Source organism: Prinia subflava, chromosome 8 (assembly GCF_021018805.1).
Source record: "Prinia subflava isolate CZ2003 ecotype Zambia chromosome 8, Cam_Psub_1.2, whole genome shotgun sequence".
In the NCBI taxonomy this organism is placed as follows: Eukaryota; Metazoa; Chordata; class Aves; order Passeriformes; family Cisticolidae; genus Prinia; species Prinia subflava.
The window spans coordinates 23,111,080-23,118,224 of NC_086254.1; positions in this window are offsets into that span (position 1 = coordinate 23,111,080).

Below are 7,145 nucleotides of genomic sequence, written 5' to 3' on the forward strand. Positions count from 1 at the left end.
TAGTTCTTCCTCCTCAGTGTTCTGGAAGCTGAACACGACATTTGGCTTTTTTCCAGTCATCAAGAACCTGCTCTGATTGCCCTGACATTTAAGCTGATTGACAGCAGCCTCACAGTGATGTGAGCCAGCAGCTTTAGCACCCCCAAACACATTGCCTGGTCCCAAAGGTTTTGTTAGTGTTTGTTGTTCCTTTTTTTTTTCTTTTTTAACCAGCTTGCTGTAACAGTCCCTCTCTGGATCTGCCTGTCTTTGGCACTTCCTTAGATCGTCCCACTGGACGGGGACCTGGGAACCAGAGAGCAGAGCTGGCAGTAAAAGCCAGGACAAAGGACACGTGCAGTTACCTTACTGATAAAATCAGGGTCTTTGTGGTTCAAGGGTGCTGTGGAGGTCTCTGCCTGTGCTGCTCCTGAAGGTTGAAATGCTCAGAATGTTGGTTTTTATTTATCTTGGTTTGTCCCGTTCCTTGTTTCACTTTTGGCTCTGCTGAAGCTGAGCACGAGGCAGCTGGCAGTCTGGGCATGCCACACCAGGGCTGGCTGCTCAGGCACAGATTGTCACACCAGCCACCAATGGCAACAAAACACATCCAGACCTGTTGGAAGGGACTTGCTCTTCCTGGCATCAGTGTCTTGGGGAAATGATTCTGTTAGTGAGGAGCTGGATCCATCACCTGGTGTGTAACAGACCGAACACCAGGTCTGGACTGTGCACTCAGAACATCTTGTGGTGAGGTCCTGGGGGCTGTCCCACCCCTGCTGCATCCCACACTCCTGTGTACATCCTTGTTTTCTGTCTCCTTACCAAGCAGCCAGTTCCCAAGGCTTCAGCAAGATTATTGATTTGTGCAGATCATTATTGCAGCTGTTCAACAGATCTGAAGAGACTGAGGATGGAAAAGTGGGACATGGTTGTTTTTTTCTCCTGTGTTTTTTCTAAATTCTCTTGACTTCATGTATCTCTTTATTATTTATGAAATACAAATAACACATTGGCAGATTTTTTTTGTATTTTCATGGTATTGTACTTCACAAGGGAAGCCTGATTTATGCTTGCCTTGAGGAAATTATATGTTATAAGTGAAAGGTTGTCATTAATGACCAGTTTCAGTCAACAGGATCCATGTGATGCTTTCTGGAGCTTGCATGGAATTGACTTTGCTCCAAAGTGCTTGCACAGAAATGTTTGGAACAACAGGAAGGAAAGGACTTCTGTGTTTCTCCTGGAAGAAAATTCTGCAGGTTGTGCTCCTCATTCAGTCATTTTGGGCTTACAGAGCAGTACTTTGATTCCTTTACCTGTCTGTGATAGTAAAGGTGCTCCATATGGAGAATGGAATCCAACTCCTGCGAGGAATGCGGGAGGAAGGATGTGTAGTGTGGGAGGAGAGCACAGCCTGGGCTCCAAGGTTTGTCTTCTGAAAGTTGGAGTGGTTTGACATTGCTGTGTTTGCCTTAGCACAGAAACCACTCCTGTCCTGAAGAGAATTTCCACCTGGATGTGCTGTACCCTGGAAGTGACACTTCAGACCCAGCTTTGCTGATCTGCTGCTGGGCTCTTGTCAGAGTGACCGCGCTGCCCTCAGATGGGTCATGTTCCTCCTGCTCCTCGTGTCTGCTGTGTCACCCAGGGCCTGTCCCCTGGGGGCTTCCAGCTGCCTTTCTCCAGGGTGCTTTTAGTGCCTTCCACTGTGTGGCACAGTTTGTCTCCCCGGATGACCCGGCTGCCTGTTAAAATGCAGCTGACTGAAGTCTCTAAAGCTGCCACCAGAAGTTTTATTCTTCCAGGCATGATTCTACATGCCAGTGCTTTTATTTGCCTGCAAGTGCAGAGTTGTGTGTACTTGATTTCTCAAAAGCTCTCGCAAAGGTTTTAATCCTTTCATTACCATTATTTGATCAGGCCTCATCTGAACATGCTATGCTGCCTTCCAAATGCTAAATTTCTCTGTAATTCCTTTAATCTTTATTTTCTCAGTTAATTCCCCCATTGTTGGATCTTTAACTTAATGGCATACAGGGGCAGATCAAGAGAGATCTGCTTCCAGCAGCTGGCGTGATCTGGGCACACACAGGAATCAGTGATCTGGAGGCAAAAAGCTCTTTGCTTCTACATAAACCTTTCTCTTTTGATCACTTCAACAGCCTTTGGAATTTCAAGACATTTTCTCCCTCTTCCCCACATGCCCCTCCTGCTTAGCAGGAACCACCTCACTTCTCCTTGGAGTTTCCCAGCAGCGTGGCCACAAAGGAATTATTTCATCTCAGCCTGTGAGCTGTGCACTGACTCCTCCTGCCCTGGGGGCATTTGTCCCTCTGTGCAAAAGCTTTCCTTGGGCCCCTCTGGAAAACCAAACTGGGAGCTTTGCCTCTCATTTCCAGTGACTCAGCAGCTGAACCTCAGGTAAGAGTGAAGTTTAATTTCCTTTAACTCAGGCTGGTAACAAGAGCTCCTCCAGGAGTTTGGTGGATGCCACCAAAGGAGGAGTGGTTTTGGAAGTGGTTACAGGGCACAGTTTGGGGAAGTCACCCCCAAAAATGCCCCATGGCAAGGAGGTACAGAGAAAGCACGGGGTACCTGCAGGTCAGAGGGGAAGGCCTGAGTCAAAATAGCTGTAATATTACAGAAATAGCAAGTGTTAGACACCAAAGCATCAGATTTACTATTGCAGGGATCTAAAAAATTAGTAAATTCTCATTGGAACTGTGGAATCATCTTTGTGGAGGAATTTTGGCCAGTAAGTGCTCTCAGTAACTCTCAAGTAGCTGCTTACAAACCAGAGTGGGACAGGCTCCATGAGCTGTGGGAAAGCCCCAGGCTGCTTTTTGGGCTGTGGGAGAGGCTGTGCCCACAGTGAGGCTGCGTTGCTCTGGCCAGTGCTTGCTGCAAACAGCTCGGCACCCAGCTCATTAAGCCTAATTACTGTAATTTACAGCCCTGCTTCTGCCCCTGCCTCCCGGGGTGACCACTGGCAGTGTTGCCCTAGAAATGAGGGACAGATTATTTCACTTGGAAAACTGAAGTGATCTGTAACTTTTCCTTCTCTCTACTTTTATTTTGGGGAAGACAACGATAGAGTTCATATTCCACCATGAATTATTACAGCTGGATATTCTCACAGCTTCTTTGCTTCAGGCTTTTTGTCCTTTCTGTTTCCAGCTCATCTTCACCCAGTGCTTGTGAAGGCTGTGAGCTGCAGAAGAAAAATTTGGGTTTGTGCTCAATTCAAAGTTGTGCCCATGGGAAGGAGGTGATGAAACACAGGGAGGAGAATTGCACGCAAATACATGAGAGGATTTAATCTAAATAGCAAACTGGCCTCTGGAAATAGGTGAAGTTTAGAGCCTGGAGAGCATCAGCCTTGGGGGAAAGACAGGCTCCTTTTCCATTGGGACTGGGATTTTAGCTAGAGGTTTGGATTGCTGTACTACAGAAAGAAATTATTTCATCTCCTCAATTCAGGATTAATCAATTATTTGAATTCTTAAAAACCCCAGAAGCAAACCCAAATCCCTTTCTGTATTTCTTTAGTCAGTATTTTCAAGTGGTACTAATTCATTTGCATTTCTCTGTGCTTTAAAACTAATTTCCCCCGTGTTCTACTCTATTTTTATCGTTCAATATTAACCCAGCAAAGACGATTTCAAAGTCTGTAGAATCAGGTGTGAGAGTAAACAAATTCACATTTTCAGCACTGCTTACACAGTCAGTTATTATTGGAGAGCAACTTCAGTTCTGAGATGATGATTCCACCCCCTTGTCTCTTTTAGCAGACAATTGCCTCAAGTATTATCCCCTGTTCTTGAGCAAGCAGCTGAATTTCTGCCCTGCTGCTGTTTCAGACATCCCTGCCAGCACCTCGCCCCTGCCCTGCAGAGCCCTCCCCAGCTGAAGACTCTCCCCGGACCTGTGCAGGTACCAAAAATCAAAGTGAGCAATTCTGGATAATCAAGGGGTCTCTGGGAAAGGTGCCTGGGTTTATTTATTCCTAATGGGTCGTGCTTTAGGACATCCTTACATCTCACATTTAGGACTCTCTGACATCCCAGGTCTCTGGCTGGCAGCTCTGAGGGGAGCACAGATTTCTGACCCTTTTGTAGCTCTGTGGAGAGGGAAGATTTTCCCAAGATTTGATGCCAGGAGTCCGTACTTGGTTGAGCTTCCAAAATCAGTGAAGAATGTCCAAAAGCTGACTTTGTTTACCTTCATGTTTTATGTTTGAAATGATTGGGGTTGAGGAGTGCTTTGTGCAGCCTGTCAAACCTGCCAGTCCTGTGCCAGCACTGCCAGCTCCACACACACTCACATTTTGCAGGAGAGTACGAAGCCAATGGCAAATTTAAAAATGCCATAAATTACATGTGGCTGAAGCTTCCAGCACACTCTGCACCAGCAGTGGTGTTTTACAGGCTGTTGTGTGATACAACCTGAATGATAGAAATAAACTCTGTGCAGCTGTCCTGGACATTTTTTGGGTGTGCCATTTTGCAGTGTAGGTGTGTTTTAGCCAGGACCACCAACAGCACAGCCCATCCCTGCACCTGTAGCATTTCTAAGGTTTTTACTTCAAAATAGGCCCGGGAAAACCAACCCCCCTCAGCCCTCTGAATAGGGAACAGGGAGGGGATGTACCTGTCAGATGATTGGCTTTGCATCAGGTGCAATATGGAGAAATGGAAAAAAAGCTTGTTTTAAAAATGCCTGTGGAAAAGCTCAAGATGGAGAACCCACTGCGAAGTCTGTGAAGGGAAAAAAGCGCCAAGCTCCTGGTGAAAGTAAAGCTGCATGGCTGTAACCATGGAGACCAAAGCTCTTCTGATGCAGAAATAAATGAACACAACCTTTTCATATTTATTAGTGGGACTGATGATGAAAGATAAAGTCAAATTAAAATATAAAGCAATAGAGAGAAGAGCGAGTGGCTGCCTCTGCCCCTGCAATGCAGGTTCTTGTAATGGATCATCAAATGAGCTGGGGTTACAGAGAGGCAAACCAGTTATAAAAGGAACAAAATACTCCCAGTTACACCAACCTGCTTATGCAAATATTAGCTTCTTTATTAACAAAACAGGAGACAAAGCACATGACATATTCCTGAAATCTTCTGGTTCTCACTAAAATGGAAATGAATTTGTTTTCCTACCATAGCTGTGTGTGAAATGTGTGTTCTACACAATGGGAAACTTTCCTGTAACTGTACTAGTGAGTACTTGAAACCTGCTAATTTCTTAGTGGCAAGAATGACAGAATTCTGTAAAAATACGGGGTGAATATTCAGGTTTGCCATGACAATACGAGTCAAAGGGTCGAGCACTGGCCGGTGAGCTGCTTTAGGGAGCTGTCACTGTGGGACAGAGGGACAGCAGCACCGGAGCCGAGTTCAGCCACAGCTCGAGCAATGAACACCCCTGAGCAGCACTCCCAGAGCAGGGGAAGGATCCGGCCACGGCCCCGCAGGAAGGTGCTGAGGGCAAGGGCAGCTCTGGGCTGGGAATCATGGACAGAGCTGGAGTTCACAGGGCCGGGAGATCCCTGCTCAGCGCTGCTGTGCCTCAGGAAGAGCGCAGGGGAAGGAGGGAGGAGCACACTGGAAGCAGGAGGAAAAGCCAGGAAACTCCTGGACCACAGCACCTCAGTGGAGCCTGTGCACCACCAGGGCTTCAACATCCCGGCTCTCCTGGCCCCTGCAGCACCAACCCCGGCTGTGCAGCGGGCTGGGGCTGCCTCAGCACCCCCCGTGCCCAGGGGTGTCCCTGCGGGTGACAGGGCACAGCTCGGCGGCTGCGGGGCTGGGAGGGAACCGTGTCCGTGCTGCCGGCCTGCCCGGGGCCGCGGCTGCTGCAGCCCGCACGGGAAATGCTCCTCCCCGCCAGGGACAGCGGCTGGGACGAAATCTCTGGAGAGAGTCCTGCTGCTCCTTGTGCTGCGCTGCTCCCGGAGCCCCGGGAGGCTCCCAAAGCCCCGGGAGGCTCCCAAAGCCCCGGGAGGGCCCCAAAGCCCCGGGAGGCTCCCCAAAGCCCCGGGAGGCTCCCCAAAGCCCCGGGAGGCCCCCAAAGCCCCGGGAGGCTCCCCAAAGCCCCGGGAGGCTCCCAAAGCCCCGGGACCCAGCACAAGGCCAGGGCCAGCCCGAGCCCCGTGGGGCTGTGAGCCCCGGGTAGCTCCCAGCCCGTGCTGCCCACGGTACAGTATCAGCCTGTGCTGCCCACGGTAGAATCTCCTCAATTACACACAGCGGGCTCAGGTTCTCCCAGTTTTACTGCGCTATTTTCTTCCCCTTTGACTTCCTCAAAAGTGTGGTTAGCCTCAAATCTGGAGAGGAATCCATAACCAGCCTCAAAGCCAGATCTGAAGAGTAACTGGTTTGAAATACTACAAAGTTTATGCCAAGGCTTAAAATAACAACCCTCCATCCTTCTTGGTATCCTGCTAAGAGAATGGTTATGTGCAAGACCTTTAATTTAATCACTGTATAAAATGGCATTTCCTGGAATTTTCTGGCAAATGAAACACTTCTAAAGAGTTCACAGTTCAGTCTTCCTCTTCACTGACTACACCCAGGAGTTCAGAATGCTGTGTTAACTACAAAATTTGCTAATATTAACATTACCTTGCCAGGTACTGAGACAAACGTGGCACATGGATACAAGGATACCAAATTGTTTATGTTCCTGCTGAACAGGTAAAGGCTGCTGCACTTCCCCACTGCACTGAGGAAGGTTTTTCCTCTCCACAGCAGAGTCCCCTCAGTGAATCCCCTCCTCAGGTCCCTGCCCTGGGGCCACAGCGCAGGCCTGGCCTGGCCAAGCCCAGCTGGGAACAAACTCCGTTCCACCTTTCCTGGTGTTCAATTTACTTTACCTTCCAGGCTGGCCCAGGCTGTGCTCCTGCCGGTGGGAATGGTCAGTATTCCACAGCCCTGCCCTCCTGGCCCCCGGGCCCAGCGCTCTGGACACACAGGGAAGGATTTTCCAGATCTCCATCCAGCGAGGAATTCCCAGACCTCCCTTCCCCAGGAGGCAGAACAAGCAAACCAGCACAACGCTATTTATAACTGTTCTACAGCTCTGAACAGGAACAACACAGCCCCAGTTACTCTGTAGGTTCTCCATAACCTGGAAGGAGATAAGTATTCAGTAAGCATTAAA